Consider the following 24,205-nt stretch of genomic DNA (forward strand, 5'->3'; position numbering starts at 1 on the left):
CCATCTCTCCATCACTTTTGCTTCCCCCTTGCTATACGCCGGTCGAATCGGCGCATGTTTTCTGGGGTTCTGGTTGAAGATGAAGAAGAGGAGGAAGAAGAAAGCTCGGCTGGTTCATGATCATGACAATTTTGGGTCGCGACCCATAAAGACGAGCTAGAACCACCTTCGCTGTTAAAATTATTATTAGTACGACTGTGCCAGCGGATCTTCTTCGAAGTCAATACTTTGCATTCCTTGGACACCCATGTAGCTATCGACTCAGCTAGCACATCTTCATATCTTACCCTGTACCACGCGTCATCATTTTTATATACTTGCAGATTCTTTTCAGTCACTTTCATCGTGATTTGATATTTCCACCTAGCTCCAATCGTATGTGACGCATGACTGAGGCCCCTGTTTCCGTTCATACGACGTCCATGCAGTATCGCTTATAGTAACATAGATTATTTTCAAGCAAAGTTGTTGCTAGTCGTGTCGTTTGTGATGGATTTCCACGTATTTTCCCAACATCTCTTATTTCTCGATGAAAATTCCATGGCGTCTTATGCTCCCCGTCTCGGTGTCGCTGCCCATGGCTGTGCGTGTCTGTGCTGTAAACGCAGCGCGCGTCAAACGTGCTGGTCTTCTTTGAACAACGTTGAGGTTTTGCTAAAGTCGCAGAAGTCAACGTGAATCCTATTCACTTCAAACATTATTCTTCTTTCTGGTTTTTCAAGGCGTCTCGTTTCCTGTATGCTTAGAGGCCTCGAATACAGGGCGAAGCGCAAACGTGCCTGGAGTACATTGAAGCGACGGAGAAGATAGCAGACCATCGGTGAGAATCCCGCGGCCAGGCGAGCTAGTTGGAAACACGTGCCTCCTCGCGAAGTATTGTCCGTGAACAGAAAGGTTTTGCTCGTCTTCTCACGTAGCGCATCCTTCGCGGTCAATTATCGTCCAGCACTCGTCCGGCTCGCGGTACTTCGCTTCCCTACCGGGGCCCAGTTTTTCTTCGTTCTGCACGCTAGTCCGCGTTTCGCTGCCGCAGACAGTGCGTTGTTGCTGATTAGTAGTTGCACGCTGGCGTGTGGTGCACGATTTGTTTAGCTCTTGGCGTTGTTGTTGCCACCTCCTTGGCTTGTTCGGGCGGCCCCGTCGGGCATCATTTTCGCTGGAAACGTCCGCGGCCTGCGCACGTATACGAGGCACGCGCGCGAGGGCTATGGATTTGCGGGCTCGTATCTCACTTGTTGGCATTCCGCAATCAATATCCCGGTGAGTGCCCTCTCTCCACGAAGGCGCCCTTCTCGCCTGATTTACGTTCACCACGGGCACGGCATGGAGCCCGGTTGCACGACCCGGGAAGGGCTTTCTTTTGTTTTCTTTTACCTGTTGGCGCAGAAGACCGCATGACAAACGCACAAATACGGGCGGTTGCGTCATGTCTCACCGAAAAATCTTGTGCCAATAACTGCACACGTTCTGTGGCGATGGACACGGCTCCCTTCCTTGTTTCCACTTGAAAGAGAGATACGAAGGGAAAGGAACGGGTGACAGGGGAGGCCGAAAGATACGGGAGGAGAGCACCGACATACCACCATAGTCGGTCCCTGTTGGCGCAGTCTGTCAATGCGCAATGCCACTTGTCTCTGATGTGCGTCACCTGTTGCGTACATGCCCAGTCACAAGTCGCACAACACAACCGTGATCCATCGGTCAGATCGGTCTGGCATTCGCATTGGCCGGCATGGTTACTTCATAAAATGCAAGTCCTTGTGGCAACTGTGTTCAGTCGAGGAGTCATTACAGCCCATCTTCTGCGAGTGTTCTCGCTACAATGCGCAGAGACAAGCACTCGCAGTTGCTTATGCTCGACTTCACCACACAATAATGGCGGCAGTAACCATTTTGGAATGTCGTCGCGAAAGTTATCGCAGATGAAGGTGATGAAGGCACTGCTCAAATTCTTGAATACAACATACTTGCACCGGCGGTTACAGACCTATACATAGTGATATTGTGGCTGTGAGGAGTGTGGTTTTGTGTGTGTGTACTCTGCCTCTTTCTGTCTCTTTCTCTCTGCCTCAAACTTACACACTCCCCTACCCCTTTCCTCGGTGTAGGGTAGCAAACCAGCACTCTAGACTGGTTAACATCATTTCCTCTCTCGCCTGTTCCTTCATAAAATGCAGTAAATACAGTAAAACCTCGGTGATACGAATCTCGCGGGGTTACCAAAATTATTCGTATCATCCGAAATTCGTATCACCAAAACATGGAAAATTAGTATGCAAAAAAAAAGTTGGCATACGTTTTTGATTTAGTGTTTCTCAGGGTCGCAGCGACGTCATGAACCTCCTCTGAATATCCCAGTAGAGTTTTCAGGCGTCAACGATCACACTTGACTCGTAATCACACTTGTACAAGATGTGTTGTGCCCGTGACCTATTAGCCGTTCCTAATCTTTCAACGCTTTTCTGCATGTCACGAGAGTACTGCAGCGAAAGTGATATTGCTGATATGGTCGCTGTGTATGCAAGTTTCTTCTGGTCTGTGACCCTATTTACGTCGATGCCACTGCTGCTGGGGATTCTGGTTATACCACTACTGATTTGCATTGAGTGCACAGCCAAGGTTGCGGTTTGCCTGCACTTGAGTCTGTACTGTTGCTTCCTTACTGCATGTTTTCTTCCTTCGTAAGTGCAATGGCTAATTCTACTTCTGATAAATGTCTGGTTTGTAATCAGTCACTTCCAATAGATGGCTCGTGCCTTACCTGTTCAGGATGCGGTTATGGTTACCATTTGGGCACCTGTTCTGGTACTAATAAGACAAGCTACAAAGGAATGGCAGACACTGCTGAAAAAAAAAAAAAACTGGAGGTGTCAGACATGCGTAATCCGAGCTGCTCAGTGCCCTCCAAAACTAACAAAGCAGGCACAGAATGAGCAGTCCCTCACTGAAACGATGCTAATAGAAATCAACAAAAAGCTTTCTGAACTGCCCGAAATCAAACAGAAGCTGGATGTTCTTTTCCAGGTCAAAGAAACTGTGGAAGGTATGGAAAATTCTGTCCAGTATCTTTCAGATCAGTGCGGTAACGTACTAGCAGAAATGAAGCTTCAGTCAACTGAGATTGTTGCTTCAAAGAAGAGAGGTGAAAAGATCGAGACCGGGGTCTCCCCTGCGTCTTCTCTGGACACAAATAATGTTTGCATCATCATCATCATCATCATCATCATCATCATCATCATCATTGAGACGATAAACACAGATCGGGAAGTTGGGGAATTACGACGGCAAACAAACAGCCTGGAACAATATATATAGTCGAAGGAATAATTTAGAAGTACATGGTCTTGGACAGGTTCAAAATGAAAATCTGTTCCAAAGAATCAATACTATTGCACAAGACTTAGAGCTGCCTCACTTGACTAAACAAGACGTAGAAGGCCTCCATAGACTGTCAACTAAGCGTGGCAAAACTCCAGCAGTGCTGGTTCGTTTTTCTTCGCGTGTAATGAGGGATCGATAGATGGCAAAGAGGCAAACTATTAGGCAATCTAAGTCCGCGGTCTACTTTCTTGGCAATTTGACAGTGCAGAACAAAACGCTCATGTGGATGATGAGGGCAGAGGCTACAGAAAAGCAGTATGAATAGACCTGGCACAGCAATGGGAAGCTGTTTGCGCGCAAGTGCAGCGGTGAACCGTAAATACAGATTGCATGTGATGCCGACCTCGAAAAGATAGTCTAAATGGGCGCCGCTGTTCCTTCGTCTCGCTTATCTGTTTTACCTTCCATTTTTTTCCCTTCCATGTCATCACAAACCACGCCGCTTTATTACGATGCCTTATCTTTTAAGTCAGCTGTGCGCAGTTGTCGGGTTCATGAAACTGACAGGGTCTCAGTTTTTCACGTCAATATTAGAAGCCTGAAAATAAGGTGTTTGAAATACAGACAGCTCTGCGTTCTCAAAATCACAGATTTGATATACTCGCATACACGGAAACATGGTTCACAAGTGCCAATCATGTTGTATCGTTTTCTGCGTACAATTCTGAGGGGGTGTTCAGAGAAAACCGCAGAAGCGGTGGCGTTGCATTGTATTTTAAAGGAGATCTTAAGTACGAAGTTCTGTCCCACTTTTCTCTTGTTTGTACTCATTATGAATCGGTCGCTGTGAAATGTTCTGGAACCCTGGTTGCTTGGGCTTATCGCCCACCACCATCTAGTGAAACTGTTCAGTTTGTACGTGATCTTCTTTATTATGCATGTATCCTCAATATGCCTGCTATTTTAGTTGGAAATTTTAATATTGATTTTTTAAAAACAGCTCTCCACGACGTTTATTCTATGAGACCATTTATACATTTCACTGCACTAATGTTATGCAGTCACCATCGAGAATAACCATGCAGGATGATACGTTAACAGATCTGAGATTCAAGTGCACGTTAAAGAACCCCATGCGGTCGAAATTTCTGTAACCCTCCACTACAGCGTCTATCATAATCATATCGTGGTTTTGGGAAGTTAAACCCCAGATACTATTATTACGTTACTAGATCTGTGTTCATTCTAAAAAGAGACAGGGCGTGCAAACACGGACACAAGAAAGAGATCAGGACACCAAAAACGCCGACTAACAACTGAAGAGACGCACAACGGCTGAAAAGAAAAAAGGCACGAAAACTTATCTGCGCATGCCCATGCAACCGGCGAACCTATCAATCCGGCACGCGTGGCAGTGTGTCACGCAGTGTGGCAGTGTGTAGATCTGTGTGTCACAATTCATGAGTTGTCTAGTGTTCTGTCTGGAGTACTCACATTTGATTTAAGCGACCACCTACCTATATTTTACGTTTTTCCTAGCTTAATAAGAAAACGAAAAAAAAAAAACCTGCCAGCTCAACAAATAGTATACCGTTGTTTAAGATAATCTCGCTATATTTCGATCTACGATAGAAGGCATCTCGTGGAGCTACGTTTATAATGAGAAAAATCCTAGTATTGCGTACGATCTCTTCCTTGGGTTAGTAAATGATAAATATGATAGCGCATTTTCTTCACTGGCAAAAAAACCCTACAAAAAGTATTGAAAGCCATGGGTAACAAAGGAACTGTATAAATGAATTCAAGCACGGAATAAACTATTTAACAAATTCATTCGATCAAAAGACGTAGTTTTACTCAAGGAATATAAAAAACACAAATAAGTTAGTCTCTGATATTAAAAAAGCACGGAATGAATATTAGAAGAATAAATTTGCTGCAGTCTGAAACTGTCCAATGAAAATCTGAAATTGCCTTAATGATCTTATGGGAAAGGCTACTTGTCATGTTCCTAGTGCATTAACTCTCAGCAATGACGAATGCAGTGGCGCTGCTTTGGCAGGCAAATTTAATGAGCACTTCCTATCTTCTGGAGGATCGTCGCACAAACAAGACAGAAATCATTAAATTAATCGGCACATTGCCTCTCCAGTTGTAAGTTCTTAAAGCCATGCAGTGAGCACGAAGTGTTCACATTCCTTGGTCATTTAAATAAATATACTGCTGCAGGAGCAGATGAAATAAGGCCGAACCGATTATCGCTACTGCCGATCTAATCAGTGCACCACTACAACATGTATGTAATGGGGCTTTAGACCAAGGTGTTTTTCCAGACAGCATGAAAATTGCAGGGGTGGTTGTTTTGCACAAAGGTGGCCCCTATCACAACATTAGTTATAGACCTATATCCGTCCTTCGTTTGTTTTCTAAACTACTGGAATATTTGATAAAAGATAGACTATGTAATTTTTTTTGCAGTAGACAGATTCTTGTGAAAGAACAGTTCGAGTTTCGCAAGGGGAAGTCAACGGAAATGGCACTGCTTAGCGTAAAGGAAAAAAATTCGGCAGATCCCACGCGTTGTGGGAATCGGCCTCATGCGAAGCAGTCAGCGAGTACTTCTATGCTGTTTTTTATGGCTTTGAGCCAAGCGTTACGAGGTAGATCGACGTGTTTTTGTAAGTGTAGCAGCTGTGTACACATCGTGGGCTTACCAGGCACGTCGACAACACTGGCGTTTGAAGGGTAACTTATGGTGCGACGTAACATCAACCCTTGCGTTAGAGTACATACGTCGTATTATCGAAACTAATTGCAGTTTATGGTGCAATCATGTGAATATTATGCGTAATTTTCGTTATTGTATTCCTCCGGGGTCGAGCAATGCTTCAATATAGCTTGCTAGCTTGCTGAGTCGTAGGAATGCAAATGTAGTGTTCATTAGACTGCTATAAAAGCGGATCCAACACTGGAACCACCGACGTTAATCTGATATGACACCTGTATCGTAGGAGTACATATGCGTTATTGCTTTGTTGTAAAATTACATGGCTGGCACCACAACCACAACCGACGTTGCACCGCCATTACGCCTGCATAGGCTGTTTTTTCAATCCAGTTTATAGACCTGGCGTGGCTTTGTGGTGGAATGCCTGATTGCCACGCAGAATGCTTGGGTTCGAATCCTGCTGGGATCCTAATTTTTATTCTTTCCATTCATGGGGTCCACGCTGCCGATGTCGTTTTTTCTTAACGCTCTCGCATTTCAATTACCAATGTCCGTTCTTGTCGTTCCTGGGTAGATATAAACTGTTAATCACCTGTGGCGCATAACCGTACACCGCGGCCCGTGGTAAACGGGTATGGGCCACACGTGCCTGGAGGAAAGGGTTTGACGACGTACGCGACATGTTTTTCACGTTATTGATGTCATGACCCGACAGTCATATTCGTCAGATCCTCTTACCCTCCCACGACAATTTTTCTTTACGCCAAGTTAAGGAGGCGATCATGAGAGCACCCAGACCTAGGTGGCCAGATAGATAGATAGATAGATAGATAGATAGATAGATAGATAGATAGATAGATAGATAGATAGATAGATAGATAGATAGATAGATAGATAGATAGATAGATAGATAGATAGATAGATAGATAGATAGATAGATAGATAGATAGATAGATAGATAGATAGATAGATAGAAAGAAACGCTCAAAGTGCCAAAGGTTCGCTAAGAAATGCTTCTCATTTAATACGTTGTAATATGGATGAAAACTGCTTCACTGTCGGACTGAAAAACAGAAAACAGAAACACATTTGATTCTATTAAACATGGAATATATTTTATAAGCTTCCGTTTTATGGTATTCGAGGAGTTGCCTTAAAACTTATTCGCAGTTATTTTTTCTATCGATTGCAGTACACATGGTTAAATGGCTATCAATCATAGCTGAAGCAGTTATTATATGGTGTGCCACAAGGGTCTATTCTAGGTCCAATATTCTTTATTGTCTATATTAACGATATAATCGCCATCCCAAGAACTCCCGAAATCGTTCTGTATGCAGATGGTACTAGTGTGTTCTTCTCTGGCATGCATCTCGATAAGATACACGTTGAAGCTAGTACATGGTTACAAAAGTTATCATTATCGTTGAATGTAAATAAACTAAGCTTGAATGTTAGTAAATCGAAAATCATTGGATTCAAGGCAAGCAACAAACCTGAAGATTCTGAACTTCAGCTTACGTTTGAAAACAATGTAAGTGAATGTCTCTTTCTACAAGTTTTTAGGTGTCTGTTTTGAAGAACGCTAGGGTTGGTCCCAGCATATTAATAAAGTTCATGCCAACATATCAAGGTCCCTCTGTGTATTCCACAAACTTGAAAACATTGTCCCAAATGTTTAAAATGGCACTTATATTACACCCTAATTCATTCACATCTTCACTACTGTATTACGATTTGGGGGTCGACAACCCAAACTAATCTTGTGAGGTTGATAACATTGCAGGAAAAGGTGATACGATATGTCGAAAACCTCTCATACAACGACCTGTTCTAAAAGTGAATCAGTTATATGAGTTGAGTTTGCTCTCCCATGTTTAGAAGGAAATCAAGCTGGATCTTTCTAAATATCTTGAACTGCAATCCAGTAGGAATGTGCCTTATAACTTGAGGCGCGACCATTACAGAATTGCGCTTGTGCGAACCACCTATAGAACGCAAATGCAAACATACTTAATTCCACATCTTCTCAGCAGACAAACACAAGGCCTAAAAATCATACAAAAATCACTGTCGCCGTGCTCCTTAAAAAATGCCAGAACTTACCTCCTCTGCTGTCCTCAATATTAACAAGTTGTGTTTGCAGTAGTCATATGTTCCTTAGGTTTCGTTATTTGTTGTTTAATGACTTTCCTTTATTATTGTAATAAAATGTTCCGGATATGTATATCGTATATCTATGTATACGTATATTTGAAAGCCACAAAGAAAAATGAATCAGTAGAAAAAATTTTTCGAAGCGCGCGACCTGGGATTCCAACCTGCGCCCCCTCACTCCGCAGCGCGCCGTGTTAGACTGTTGTGCCATGCGCCATTCGTCCTCCAGCAGACTAACGGTGAGCTATTTATGTACGCTACTTACCGCTGGTGGTATGCAGAGCTCGGAAGTGCCTCAGCGTGTTCATTCACTCACGAGATGGCGCGAAGGGTGCGCTTTAGTCGCGGCGGTCGCTACTGTGCTAGATACATCTGGTATTATGGAAACGAGACGTTGTGGAAGGACAAGAGAGACACGCACAGTGCTGGAGTTATGTGCCTCCTGACTATGTGTATATTTATTATTTATCTTTGTTAGGCTAGCACACCAATAGCGAGTCCACCCGGTACAAAGGCGACACATATCATCATCATCAAAGGTCGTCACCCCGCGCGTGTTTCGCAGGAGTTGGGATGCGCGCGTCCATCGTTTCTAGTAACGTTGCGCGCGTCCGACCTTTGCCCTACAGGACGTGGTCGCCCGTGCTCGCACGCTTATCTCGTGAGATGGGGAGGCTTGTACGTCAGTACTTTCACCGCGAAGTTTGCGTTGAAGCTATAGGCCGCACGAAGGTCACTTCGCTCTCTGCAACGGCCGCGTTTGCGTGCTAGCTGTAGTCGGATACAACTTTAGAAGTCAACGGCATTTCCTCCTCAAAGGCGGATGAACACAAGCCTGCCCCAATGGGCGCGCACTCGAGGCTGACGTCATCGGAGAACATCAGCGCTGGCATGAGCGGGACTATTTCTTTAACAACGTGGATTTTTGGGCTAGTTGGTTATATGCTTATATATGTAAGCATATATGTAGCAGGTTATATGTAGCGCCTGTCCTGTTGTCTCTTCCTCGTCCGTGTGTGTTAGCGCTATGCCCCATTCTGAAACTATTTCTTTAGTCGCGGAGGCGATCGGCTGCCGCGCTTCAGTCGTCTGGGCGGGGCCTCTCCTGAATTCTTAAGTTGTATCCGACTATAGAAGAGCCAAAGTAGGGGCTAGTTCGCTGTGCGCAGTCGACATTTGCAGCGCGCTGCTCACACACAAGGTAACAACTGCGACAGTTGTTTGTACGCGCTTGTCCTGTGTATACCTTTGCGTTCTTTTTGTGCGTCCTTCTTTCTGTTTGAGCGCTGCAACTGTCGAGCTGTGACAGTTGTTAGTTTGCGTTTGTCCGGGGTGCGTTCTTTTTGTGTGTCCTTTGTGCTTGACCAGCGCGCTGCAAGTTACGAGCTGCTTGCCGTTCTTCGTGTGGCATGCCAATTTGTTGCTATCACATTCATTGCTTAGCCCTTGCGGCGAAACTGTGACTTTTTGTTCACTTCAGCACATATGCATGGGCATATCGGCTTCACTGGCGTAGTTAGGGAAAGTGGGAGAGTTCAAACCCGCCCCCCCCCCTTCCCGCGCCTATATTCAATTGTGCTTATGTATACACACACACACACGCATACAACACACGCACGAACATTCATAAATCATGATTGACCCCCCCCCCCCCCCCCGCAATTGCTGGCAACGCCCCTGATCAGCTTTATCATCTAACTCAGGGGTCTCAAACACGCGGCCCGCGGACGTTTCGTTAGCCGCTCGCGGCTTCAGAAGGAATAAAATGTTTGTGGCCTTGCTAAATGGTACGTACTCGCATTATTTACTCGCCTATCGCGATTAGTAACGCTTTGTCCCGCTCGGGTAAGCTACCGAGACGGGACTGGTCTCAAGCATTTTTTTTCCCGTGAGGCACCCCATGCTGTTACCATCTGTTGAAACATAACCGCGAAACAAGATCTCTATATTTCACAATAGGCGTCCAGACTTGAGTCATTCTGGAGATCAGTATCGATAATGTTCTGGGATCCTGACGACAAATCCCCTTCAGAAATGATCTATATATGCATAGGCGTGCGCAGGGTTCCCCATCAGGGGGGCAAAGGTTCATCGCAGCGCCCCCGACCCTACTAAGTCAATGTATGGGGCAGATTTTGCGCCCCCCCCCCCCCTCTTAGGGGACTAGAAGGGTCAATGTACGCGGCAGATTTTGCGCCCCCCCCTCTTAGGTGATTGGGGGGGGGAGGCCGCCCCCCCCCTGCCTCCCTTATGCGCTCGCCTATGCATATATGAGATATTGGAAATGCGTTCTTTCCAATGGCAGCGTTAGGTGAGATCTTATTCAACTCCCCCGCTTCAGCAATCTTCACTGTCCCGGCTCTTGCGGGACTAAATTTCGTCACTGTGGCCGGCTAGCTATGGTGAGTTTGAGACCCTTGATCTAACATGTTCAGCAGCGGTCAGGATGGTCGCCCACGACTTGCGTAGAGTTGTACCAGCCTGGGGGCACACATGGGTGCGGTGGCCAAGCTTGACAGAAGAATTGCGCAAAGGGTCGAAGCGTCCAGCCGTCCTCGTCGATCCTGTATGCAGGGGCTCCACAATCACAAGACTGCTAAGACTGGCAGCGACGCTGCCGCTATCGAGCAGATGCCGGACGCCAGTCGCTAAGAGACGGTGTGGTTAGGCCTGGTTAGGAATGTCGGCAAATAAGCCGGAAAATTAGCATCCCGAGTGATTCCGCCGTAATCGGATGCGTGTACTCTAAAATAACTTGTTGTTGGGCTAGTTGGTAGATCATTTCCAAAAACCATAATTAGAGCGCAACCACAGGACACATTCACACACACACCCACACACCCAGGCATCAACCACGTACGTAGAGCGCTGTACGTGGTTGATGCCTGGGTGTGTGAATGTGTCGTGTGGTTGCGCTCTAATTAAGATTTTTGGATGTGTGTAGTTTGTCGTACAGTTTGCTTGTTCGTGGTGAACCCAAAGAAACAAAAGTATTTGGCTATGAAAGAATGCCGCCAGTTAGGATACCGCTTTGCCTCAGGTTGCCACGTGAAAATGACTAAGAAAGTGCTAGAATGAAATTAAATCAATTCGCACACGGGACATACAACGTACTCACGCACCAAACATGGTGCCAAGCTGCTCCACGATACTGCGAAACCTACAGGCCAACGGGATAACTCAATTACTCCAAACGAACGAACGAACGAACGTAATCTGACGAAATGGTTACGAGCTTGCCTCTCACTCTAATCTGAACTTCCTGATTGACGGTTCTATCTTTACCCCCTTATCGCACTTTAGTTTTGGGCACCCGACGCTGTAAGTTGTAATGAAGCTGTTGAAAATATACGTAAAATCCGCGCCGACTTACAGCATTGAAACCATCGCAGCCTGCGTCAGGAGCTTCTGAGGAGCACGTCGCTGTGTGCAGGAATGATTACTGTCTTTGTTGTTCTGTCTTTGTCTCTCCTGACACCGCGGCTTCCCCCGGCGTGCCTCTCTGTCAGCCATTAACCTGTACACTGCTTTTTTGCGCATTCCTTGCTTGCGGTGTTTACGTGCACCTGTCTGTTTTCAGCTGGTGGGATGCGCTTGTTTGCCGGCTTTTTCTCTTTCGCTCTCGAAGAGCGAGGTAGCCTCTCTTGCTGATTGGGGGCTCCAGTTGCCTCGTTCCCGAAGGACTGTCGCCGAAGCGGAGGGAAGGAACAAGAGCTCTGTTTGTCGAATGTGTCCGCTACTTTCATCAAGAATCCCGGTATTGGTGCACCCTGCATTCTCTTTCAATTCTTTTTTTTTTTTCTCTTCTGCTGCCCATCACGACGTCCCGGACAGCATACCACCGATGAATCCCCTACCGTGCGCAATTAAGAAGGAATTATGGCGTAATTAATTTCTCTCTCTGATGCATAATTATCCTGTCCCTCCCCTCCTCATCCACTCGAACACGCACGCACCGCCGATGGATGAAGCGACATGGCGGACGCTGGCCTGCCCGCTCCAAGGAATCGTTCGCGAGAGAAAAGGCTCCACTTTGTGCTGCGGCTGTGACTGCCTATGAGCATCGCGATAATGCGCGAGCCTTTCTTGCATAAGGCGCAGTTATGTGCGCACATGTGCTTAGATGCTGAATGCTTGCACTTTGTACTCATTGTTTTTCTGCTGATGAGCTTTAGTTTCGCAAGTTGGGCAGACGATGTTCGGTGGCACTTTTGCGGTTTATATGTTCATTCTTGCATGGATGTATAAATAAATTTATCGTTTTCCGTCTTATTGCGCAACTCTTCGACGGTAGCTCAGCTACGTAACGCAGCCGTACATTGTTTTCTGTATCGCGAGGTCTTATTGGGAACCCAAAATAACATAGCAACGACAAAGCAAATAAAAGACGCTCGCTGTCGAAATAGTAGAGAGATTCAACATCCATTCACGGATTCCATGAGTGGAGTCCGTAAGTGGATATTAATAAGGACTCCGCGATGAACCGAGGTCCTTAGGAAGCAAAAGACTGAACTCTGAACCAAACCCGATCATGAGAAGGCGTCCACTCTGCACACGTACTTTACAGCGCACTTCTTGTGCGCCAATAGGTAAAATTTTTGCCTTTGACAAACTTATTTGCCTTCTTACTATTTAGGCGTTTCAGTAGGAACTCCTAGATCAAATTGTAAGTGTGAACATGCAAATCCTGTCAGATTCAACCTGTGCGTTAAAATCGTTATTGTCAGCTACTCAACGAACTGATAGTGCACACGAAGGTGCGAGCAAGAAGCGTCCTGCGCTCGCCGCGCACCATCAATGTTCACTGGCGGTGTCGAAGCTGAGGAGGCGTCGCCCTGCAGACGAACTCTGCCGGAAGGGCTGCAAGGACACGAACGCAAGCGCGCAGACAGTGGCTTAAATAAAAACTCAACGCTCATCTGAAGGGCATACAACAGCCTCAGAAGCATTAAATCAAGAAGAGCATGTGCTCTTACGAGAACGCTGAGCCGTGCCGCGGTTGGCTGGAGAGCTGTCGCCCGAGGAGTCGAAAGTACACCGTACCGGATTTTTGAGGGACAGCTTTGTTTCACGCTTGGCGCGGAGCCCTGGGGCACAGCAGCTAGCCGATGCCATGTGTTGGGGACGTTCGGAAAGCAAGCTTTGAAAGGAGCAGTGACATGGACACACGTGACTTCAGCTTACGATTATTCAGTTGAAGCAGCTAATAGCAGAGGGAAATTGTTCTGAACGGGAGCAGGTAAAATACGCTTGCTTCTGGAATACAAATAGAGTGTCACTTGAAGGATAATGTAGGGCAGCCGCTATACGACGGTATTGAATTTTTCTTTCCCGACACGTGGTATGTTATGAATTCTGAAATGACAAGCCTTACTCAAGTAGAGAATGTGCATATGACGGGAAAGCGTCGCACAAGTCCCAAGGTGGCTGAAGTGCTCTTCTATAGAACAACGAGTAAACGCCCATTTTACAAGAAACAGCTGGTCACCATTTGAGGGCAAGAAAAACTAGCTCTGTAACTCTCGACATTATCAAGATATCCCTGCAACGTGCATTGTCTGGAACACACACACAGGACATGGCGGGAAAGTAAGCGGCTCGAGCTGCCTCCCAAGAACATGTGCACCGGGAGACCTCACTACAGCAACGACCCGGGCGAAAGGATAGAGAGCAAGTGCACTGATATTCTAGGCTATGACAATAAGAACAGCCAGAATATCCAGCACCACATTGCAAGGTTATCGGATGATTTCAAGTGGTCAATCATCTCCGCGTTACTCTGTGCAATGTATCTGAGGACATGTACACGGGAGGCTGCACTATGCCTACCATATGGTTTGGGAATGCAGCAAAAAAACATGGCTGATCCTCCCGTCATAGGAATTGGTAGAAGGCGAAAGTGAAACGTGTTTTCACAGAACTAGTGCTCACTTCTGTAGTGATATATATGAGAGCTTGTACAATGCCTATTGGTGTTTGGCAGCTACAGAATCGTTTGACGTGGATGCACGCACGTTGAAGCCGAGTGGCATATCTCCATCGCGACGACTACCGCCCATAATCACAATTTAACTGTTGTGGTAGCTGAAGTTGTTAACTTATACCTGGACACAGAGTATCGGGAGTCCCGCGCAAATATGACCTCAACAAGCACATAATATACACTGGTACTCGATATGCACTTCAAAGCGTCGTTGAGTGAGGAGAGACACGGCATGGTGTGCGCTTCCGAGTGAGTGAGTGACAACTTTATTCATCAAGGGGTATAGGGGTAAGGGGGTGTTCAGGCTACGTATGCTGCCAGGCCGTGCTTCTCAATTATGTCCTCAGCTGGTGCCAGGATTCGTGTCTGGACGTCTCGGTCTGTGCTGAAGAGAAAGCCTCCCATTGCTCCTCGGTGTGGGGTGGCGAGACGAGGTCGTTAGGCGGGAGATCCTCCGCTCAAGCCCAGAGAATGTAGTTGAGCGAGGCAACGCCCCCACATAAGCAGCAGCGTGAATCGATCATGCCTGGGTGGATGTATGAGTACAAGGGGGCACGGAAAGGTGCGGGATTGCAGTCGGCGCCAGGTGATGTGAGACCTCCTAGGAAGACTGTCGTGAGGGGAGGTGGGTAGGGGTACCGTTCAAGGCGATAGTACTGGGTGATATCATGGTAGGCAACCAGGGGCTCCGGCACCAGGACGTCCGATTCAGATGACCCCACCGCTCGGTTGAATCCTCGAGCGTGTTGGTGAGCCAACTCTTTGCCGGGGTGGCCCGAGTGGGCGGGGACCCAGACCAGTTCAATGTGGCGCGTTCGTCCCGCAGCAAGAGCGGGCGAAGGAGCCGCAGGTGATAGGCGAGATAAGGCCACGGGAGAAGTTCGAGATGGCGGGCTTAGAATCGCTGAGTAATACACTGGCTTCGGTAGACGTGGCAGCCAAGGCAATGGCCGCCTGTTTGGCCTATATGGTGTAGGTAGTGCGCACGGGGTCGATTTCGCGGGAACCGGCGAAGAGGGTGAGACGCAGACGACGGCAAAGGCGTCGCCGGGTGAGGTGTAACGAGCCGCGTCCACGCAAGCGATGGCTGGGTGGTTGGCATATTTGTTACGGAGCATGGCCACGCGGCCTTGACGGCGGGCGTCATGGTGGCCCGCGAGCATGTTCTTGGGTGGTGACTTAATTTAGAGGACCGCCCGAAGGGCGTGCCGTAGTGCGACCAGGTACGGCGGATGAGAGGAGGTATCGTGGCCAATGGAAGACAGGATTCATCGACCAGTCGGCGAATGACAAAGGCGTTGCATTTGAGCGGTACGGTGAGCTTCAACCAACTCGTCGATGGTGTTGTGTACCCCGAGGCGGAGGAGACGTTCCGTTGACGCGTTAGGGGGGAGACGGGACAGTCTTCTATGCACGACAGATGAGCACGTCTATCTTGTCGCGTTACGGATTTGAGAAGATGAGTGTAAGACAGACCGTAGGTGAGGCGGGAAATGACGAAGGCGTCAATTCGGCAGAGTAGATTGCGTTCGCGCATACCCTCGCGCCGCGCTCGATTACGAGCTAGCGTGCGCGCAGTCTGCTGAACCAAAAGCGAGAGCTGGTCGATGGTCTGAGTATTGCGACGGTTGGATAGCAAGATCAACCTCAGCACGCGGAGATGCGAGACGATGCTGATCGGGGGTGGAGTTGGTGTGAACCATGATGATGGGATGGGGTGTCTTGAGGCGGCGCCCGTCGGGGGCTGTATGAAACGGAGGGTTGATTTGGCCGCTGAGCAGGTGAGACCAGCCGCGTGCACATGGTCATGACAACGTCGGTGGCGCGTTAACAAGTGTGCTCAATGTGCCCGCCGGAACCTGACGTGACCCAAAAAGTCATGTCGCCCGCATACAGGGTGTGTTTTAGGCCAGGGATGTGGTCGAGCTTTCCGGGAAGCGAGCGGAGGGCGAGGTTAAAAGGCGGCAAGACTGCGCCTTGAGGTGTACCGCGAGAGCCCAGAGCGTACGTGGGACACGGAAGACCTCCCACGATGAGTTCGGCAGTGCGATCGGTAAGGAAGGAGTGAATGTAGTTGGAGAGTCGAGCGCTGGGGTTGAGGGATCCAAGTTCAGTGAGGATAGGACGAATGAGGGACCTGGTCAAACGCCGTATGAAGATCGAGGCTGAGGAGGGCTTTCGTGTCAGATGAAGTAGATGAGCTGAGGAGGTCGTGGTGAAGCTACAAGAGAACGTCTTGCGTTGAGAGGCCAGGGCGGAAACCGAGCATAGTGCGGGGAAGGAGGCTGTCGGGCGACCACGTGCGTTTGCAAGCGAGCAAGAACGACGTGTTCCATGAGCTTGCCGACGCACGAGGTAAGGGAGATAGGCCAGAGATTCTCAATCGTGAACTTCTTGCCTGGTTTTGGAATGAAAGCTACGCGCGCATGTTTCCACAACTGAGGGATATTGCCGGAGCGCCAGCAGTCATTGAGGAAAGAAGTGCGGCTAACGAAGGGGCGTCGACATCGCCAAGGAGCTTGTTGGGGACTCGGTCTGGGCCAAAAGCGGACGTGGTGCGGAGCTTGTGAAGGGCCGCGTAAACCTCCGCTTCCGTGATGTCGGCGTCTAGTTCAGGGTTGGGGGACCCGGAATATGACGCTTGAAGGGGGGAGAGACCATCAGAGGGCAGGAGTTGGAGCTATTTGGCAGCCAGGTCTGCCATCAGCAATGATGTGTCGCCGGGATAGGCCCGAATTACGCGCTGCATTTGCTGCCGGGTGACCGACGTCGCGGACGTAGGGTTGAGAAGATGGCGCAGGAGATGCCACGATTGCTTGCAGCCCAGCTGACTGGAAATTCCTGAGCACAGCTGCTCCTACTGCTGGCGGGCAAGGGCGGTGATGGGCGTTTCGATTTCCCGGTTGAGGGTTGGGATTCGGTGACGAAGACGACGGTTATGTCGTTGCTTGTTCCACCGGTTGGTGAGGCTTGTATTCGCGGCCTGCAGGTGAGCAAGGCGGGAGTCAATCAACGGGTGGTTTGCCGTAGTGGGGATCGAGGCCGTGACACCGTTGAGGTCCGCCAGCAGCTGCTCAGTGCATGCGAAAGGTCCTCGATGTCGGGAGGGGCGGAGTGCTTGCGACGTGCACGAAACGCGCTCTAGTTCGTATGACGGATAGCGTGTGGACACGGCTTGCACGGGGGCGTGCAGACTTGCATGATGAGGACATAGTGGACGCTGCCCAGGGATTGATGTGTGTTGGACCAGCGTTCATCGTGCACGTAACGGCAGTAGCTGAGATATGGATGGCACACGCTGTTGCCGACGCGCGTAGGTTGCGTGGGTCAGTGAGCAGTGTGAGGCAAAGGTCATGGGTAAGTTACCATAGCCGCGTGCCCATTCCGAGAACCAGGAATGGAAATTTAGCAGCTCTTACTGTAGCGGCGCGGAGTATGGCGAGAAGACATGAATGTTCGGTGGACCTAGTGGGTGTTTGTAGACATTCAGTATAACGAGAGAAGGATATTCGTGTTTCTGAGGTAGAATCTCGATAAAAACGTGGTGACCGCAAGGAAAGGTAAATTGACCAGGTTGACCGTGAGCGTCAGTCGGGTGAGGATGGCCGTGACGGGATGGGGTGCGGGATGATGAGCCACTTGATCGCGGGCAACGTAGCCGGACAGGGACACCGCGGTGTTAGTTTCCTGGAGCACGAGGACGTCAGGTGTATCCGAAGGGTCAAGTTGTTGGAGGTGTAAGAGAAGATAGCTGCGCTTGGGGCGACAACCACGGCAGTTCCACTGCCAAATAGTTACAGTAGACCGGTCAGCCATGATTAGCGTTAGCAGAAGACGTCTCCTCGGCTTGCGATGGCGACGGTCGGGTAACGGAGACGGTGTTAGAAGCGTGGATGTGAATGGGTGGCTTTGCTCGGACGCTCTCGAGCATGAAGGCGTGCAGGGTATCGACCATCTCCTGAAGAGATTGAAGGCACGTGGTTGAGAGGAACGCAGCAAGGTCCGTGCGCAAGGAGTTTAGAGCCTAGTTCTGCGTCGTTAGGAGCTGGTGAACAGAGTTGAAGCGGCTATCTAGCCGCCTCTCGAAATCCGTTTGGGCCGTTTTGATGGCTGCTTGGATCTCCTCACAAAGGTGTAGAGACTTAAGAGCCGTGGTGTGACCCTTGCGCTTGCCGACGCACCCGTCGGCGGGTTGAGTGTCCATGTCCGATGCGGAAGCGGTGGATGAGGGAAGAGGAGATAAGCCGCCGAGGGCTGCCTCGAGCTTCTGTTCAAGCGTGCTCAGCTGGGCTTGGAGGGACGTGATTTCAGTCTTCTGTGCCTCTAGCAGCGAACCTTGTGCGGCGTGTTGTTATCGTAGAGAGGCGTTTTCCTGCCGCAGTGCGGTGACCTGCGGCGAGAGGAGTGCTGGTGGAGAGCCGGGGGAGGACAACGCTGAGTGGGTTGGCTGAGAAACTGCTTTGGGCGCCATCATGGCGAGGGATGGAAAAACTGCAGTCGTCTTGGCGAGAGGAAGGGGCAACTTGTGTGGCGGCACAGTGCCGCGCTGCCATCGCATTCTTTGAGGCCGGCGCAGCGTCTGCGGGTTGCTGTGACGAGGTGCGATTAGCTGGTGGCAGTCTTCTGACGTTGTGGGCGCTGTGCATAGCGATGCTTGCATCTAGAGCTGTGTGTCGAGTGATTCCCTTTACACCCGATGCCGCGAGGTGTGCATGTAGGCGTCGAGTCCTCGGGGGGCAGGGGATTGTGTAGCGCCGCAACGGTGGCACCAATCCTGTCGTGGCTTGGGGCACATGTCGGTGCTGTGGCCGGTCAAGCGGCAATTGAAACAAGCCTCTACCTTGTTGTGGAAGAGAAGAAGGCGAAGATGGACACCATGGTAGAGAATCCACCGGTGAACCTTGGGTGCGGTGAGGGCGACCAGAATCAGAGGCGTATTGCGAATACGGCGGCCTGCCACGATAGAAAGAATAGAGTTACTGCCTGGAGATCTTCGAGGATGACTTCGTCAATGAGTCGTCGAATGCATGGTATAGAACGCCTCGCAGGGCGTCGTCCTGTGGCGGAGTGCAACTGTGTAATACAGTGTCGGACAACGTGAGCGATGTGATGCGGAGGTAGGTTTGCGCACGAGCCGAATCCGCGACGCTGAACGTGAAAGTATTGTTAACCGGGTGGATCCGCACCGTGATGCGGGCGGGAGGTCTTGCAAGTTCGCTGCTTGCAGTAAGGCGGAGTATACAAGGCTGAAGCTTCTTAAGGTCGACGGAAGTTCTAGGACGACCGACGACGTGGCCGGGAGGCGAGGAATTGGCGCGCGACGGCGGGGCCGAGATGACGAAGCAGTGGTCTGCTTCGATGACGACGAAGGTGGTGGCGGGGAGGCTGACATGGTGGTGGGCGTAGTTTTGGCGGCAGCGGTGCGGCGTAATGCCGCGCGGCGTTGCTATTGGGCGCGAAGGCCTGGTGACTGCCAGGAACGTCCGATAGTTCTTCGGGAGACATTTCCTCTCCTTCGAGAACGTACTCAATGGTGGTGGGCAGCCAGGAGACGGACGGCGATGAAGCAGCGGGAGGCCGCTCTCGAGCTAAGCTTGAGCAGGCCTAGGCTGGCGCATGGCGTGGTCGGAACTTCCGGAGGCTCTCCTGGGCCGCCCCAGGAAAGGATCGGGACAATATTCCTGTCGACATGATCCTGACAATTTTTCCTTCCTTATTTTTCTTTATTTCAGCCGAATTCTGCCACAGCTGCCTGCGTATGTGCCTCACGCGGACTGAAAAGTCTTCATTTAAGAATATTTTTGTGCCCTTCAATTTACATGCATTACTTAAGATGACGGTCTCACTTCTAAAATCGAGCAACTCAATAATAACAGGTCCTGGGATATTGCTCTTACGCGCTCCCACCATATGGCAACGTTCTATAACGTAACATCTAATTTCGACGTAATCAGTCCCGCTGCCGTCTCCAACAATTCCTCGGACCTATTTTCTAAACCGTCGTTTCTGCGATCCAATTGTTTAACAACCTCTCGTAGGTGGGTTACGGCTTTTGCTAGTTCAGTCACGCGCGGAACAACGATTGGTGGAGTAGACTGCTCTATTTTAGTTAATCGCTCTTCGAAGGATGCAACCCTAGAGGAAAGACCCGATATCTCTTCGCTAATCTTTGTCTGTCCCGAGAGTAATTCGAACAACATTTTTTTCAATATTGGGTCTCTACATCACAGCACAAGAGCAACAACAATAGTAGCTATCTAGTGAAAGCGCAAAAACCGAAAATATTATTCGTTACCCCGCTGTAGGGTTATGAGTGGTCTAATATTATTAATGCTGAAGAAGCCATCGTGAACTTCACAATACATATCATATATAAACCTTGGAGCATGCGTTTATGTTAAACCAACTAGGCATTCTGAGATTTAAAAAATGGCAGATCCCACGCGTTGTGGGAATCGGTTTCATGCGAAGCAGTCAGCGAGTACTTCTATGCTGTATATTCTGGCTTTGAGCCAAGCGTTACGAGGTGGATCGACGTGTTTTTGTAAGTGTAGTAGCTGTATGCACATCTAGGGCTTACCGGGCACGTCGACAACATTGACGTTTAAAGAGTAGCTTATGGTGCGACGTAACGTCAGGCCTCACGTTAGAGTACATACGTCAGTATTATCGAAACTAAGTGCACTTTTATGGTGGAATCATGTGAATATCATACGTAACTTGCCTAATGTATTTCTCGGGGTCGAGCAAAGCTTCTTGAATCATAAGAATACAAATGTAATGTTTATTACACTGCTATAAAAGTGGATCCAGCACTGAAACCACCGACGTTAATCTCATTTGACGCCTGTATCGTAGGAGTAGATATGTAGTGTTTATTGCTTGCTTGTAAAATTAGACAGCCAGCGTCACAACGACAATCGACGTTGCACCGACATTACGCCTGCATGGACTGTATTTTCATACCAGTTTATATACCTGGCGTGGCTCTGTGGCAGAACACGTGATCACCAGGCAGTATGCTTGGGTTCGATTCCTGCTGGGATCCTAATTTTTAACGCGATAGCGTCAGAGAGCTCGCTTAACCGAAATTTTGCCGTCGGCGTCGTTGACGGCGTCGCTTGAGAGCGAAAAATCGTCCGTGACCGAAAAATCGAGAAAGTTGCAAATAAAATAAAAGTCTTCGGTCCCATTGAGGATCGAACCCGGGCCGTTTGCGTGGCAAGCAAGTGTCCTACCGCAAAGCCACGATTAGAATAACGGAGAGCTGAGCTTGTTGGTAAGTATTCATTTTAAAAAGACAGGGCGTGCAAACAGTGCAAACACGGAATCAAGAAAGAAGTCAGGACACCACAAACGCCGACTAACAACTGAATAGATGCACAACGTCGGAAAAGAAAGAAGGCACGAAAACTTATCTGCGCATGCCCATGCAATAGGCGATCTATCAATCCGGCAGGCTTGGGGGCCTACGCGGAAGATAACTGTTAAGGTAATTGATTTCATCTTTATGGAAGTTAATCGATGGTTGGCTCACGCATGCGCTACCACTATTCTCGATATGCCATGCCTAAATCATCAGACGCGTTTCTTCAATCCTATGTCGGTGCAAAACTACGCATTCATTGAATTTTGGCGTGCACTTACAATCTCGACAATGTAACGATAGATTAGAAGGCGAGCCTCCGGTTAGTGATCTTTTATGTTCTAATAATCTCTGGTTAATGCAGCGGCCCTTCTGTCCTACGTAGAAGCGGCCGCAGCTGTAAGGAACCTTATACACCACACTTGTACGGCAATCAGTGAATTTGTTTGTGTGTTTTACGAAACAAATATCGGTTCACCTTCTTGTCTTTTACTCGCTCATTCTTCCTCTGCACAGCGCCACATATTTTGCCTAGCTTATTGGCAGCCGTGAAAACAACATTAACGCCATATCTACTTCCTACTTTCTTTAGCCTGTGAGGTGCGCAATGAATGTACGGTATACCTACGACACGCTAAAAACACACACACACTTGCAAACAGCTCCAAAAATGGACAATTATGTCTATCTAGCGGAAAACATATCAAGCAAACAGCAAACATTACATAATGTGCTGCCATCTGTGAGGCATTGTGAGAAACATGTCTCGACTCTAGCACAGGGAAGTGCTTTAGATCGAAAACCTGTACCATTACTATAGATACATCGCGCGCGCGCGCGTGTGTGTCTGTGTGCATGTGCGTGTGCGTGTAACAACACACGTTAATAAGTATATTTAGCGGTTGAAGTGCGCGCTAGGGGCCGGATTTCGCTATCGCGTTCAACTCTTAACATCGAAGGGTCCCCCAATTTTTTTATTATGTCCATTTGTCGGGTCAAAGCTGCCGACGTTGGTATTTCTTAACGCTCTCGCATTCAAATTACCAATGCCTGTTCTCGCCGTTCCTGAGTGGATATAAACTGTTATTCACCTGTGGCGCATACCCGTACATCGCGGCCCGTGGTAAACGGCTATATGCCACACGTGTCTGGAGGAAAGGGTTTGACGACGTATTCGACAGGATTTTCACGTTATTCATGTCATGACCCCGACAGTCATACTGTCAAATCTTCTTACCCTCCCACGCCAATTTTTGTCTACACTAAGTTAAGGGGGCGATCATGAGAGCACCCAGACGTAGGCGGATAGATAGATAGATAGATAGATAGATAGATAGATAGATAGATAGATAGATAGATAGATAGATAGATAGATAGATAGATAGATAGATAGATAGATAGATAGATAGATAGATAGATAGATAGATAGATAGATAGATAGATAGATAGATAGAAACGCTCAAAGTGCCAAAGGTTCGCTAAGAAACGCTTCCTATTTAAAATTCTGGATGAATGAAGTTTAATTTGACAGACCGGTTTCAGAAAACCAGCTTGCTACGTATTACGCATTATCACATTTGTGAGAAATGAACTACAACACAAAGTACTGTAATCCGCCTACTTTGCGTAATTTATTCCCCTCGAGTGGCGCTATCCGCCGATTAAGCGAACGAATAACGAATGAACAATACTATAGACACAGCACGCGCGGCTAACCTTCGGGTAAGCATATTCAGTTCTTGGTCATATTGACGCTTATCTGCTGGGCTCTCTGAACGACTCTGAGTGCAATGCTCACGTGTGGGTGCGTGTTTGTTGCTGTATTACTATTATTTCTCCCTCTCTTTCCAATCCCCTATTTCCCCACCCCAGTGCAGAGTAGCATACCACATACCACCATCTGGTCAACCACCCTGCCTTGCTATTCTTCCTCTCTGGTGCAAAAGAACCTTTAGAGTGTTTACACCGCTTAGAAATTCTTCGAAGTGTACCTGAGTTCTACATTACTCCAGTTTCTAGACTGGCAGACGTTATAAAATAAATGAAAATCTATGTAGGTGATTGTTTAGGAATCTTATTATGCATTACAAGAAAATACCTCTAGGCGCACTGAGTAAACTTATAGCGTGGAATATATATTTCTAGAGAGTGATTTAGAAAATTTCTAATTACTAAACAAGTGTTTTCGACTATGCGGCATTGGTGTAAAAAGACTCTGAGTATTATCATTCGTTTTTTTTTCATTCATTCATTAATTCGCTCTTTTCTGAAAGTACACACGAACACCTTTAGGTCTTAGTGAGGGTGCTCATTTTTCCACAAAGAACAGAAAAAAAGAAAGCGCAGCATAAAACCCGAAGAAGCAGTGGCAAAGGAATGAAGCAGGAATGTCGTTACGAAACCAAAACGCGCTACTGTTTTTTTAAATATATACAGGGTTGTCTGTAAAATAAGGTTCCCAAGGAGCTGCAGTCGCGAGGAGTGCGGCTGCACGGGATTCGGCGTCTCTGGCGTGTAGCTTGGTTCCCCGTGTACCAGTCACCGCCACGGCGAGCTGTCTGCGGCGCTCAGTCTTGGCTTGACAGCCATTAGAGGTGGAGCTCCCACTCGTTTCTCCCGCCAAGTGCGCATTACGGATGCACTTTTTGTG

This window comes from Rhipicephalus sanguineus, chromosome 2 (genome assembly GCF_013339695.2).
Source record: "Rhipicephalus sanguineus isolate Rsan-2018 chromosome 2, BIME_Rsan_1.4, whole genome shotgun sequence".
NCBI lineage: Eukaryota > Metazoa > Arthropoda > Arachnida > Ixodida > Ixodidae > Rhipicephalus > Rhipicephalus sanguineus.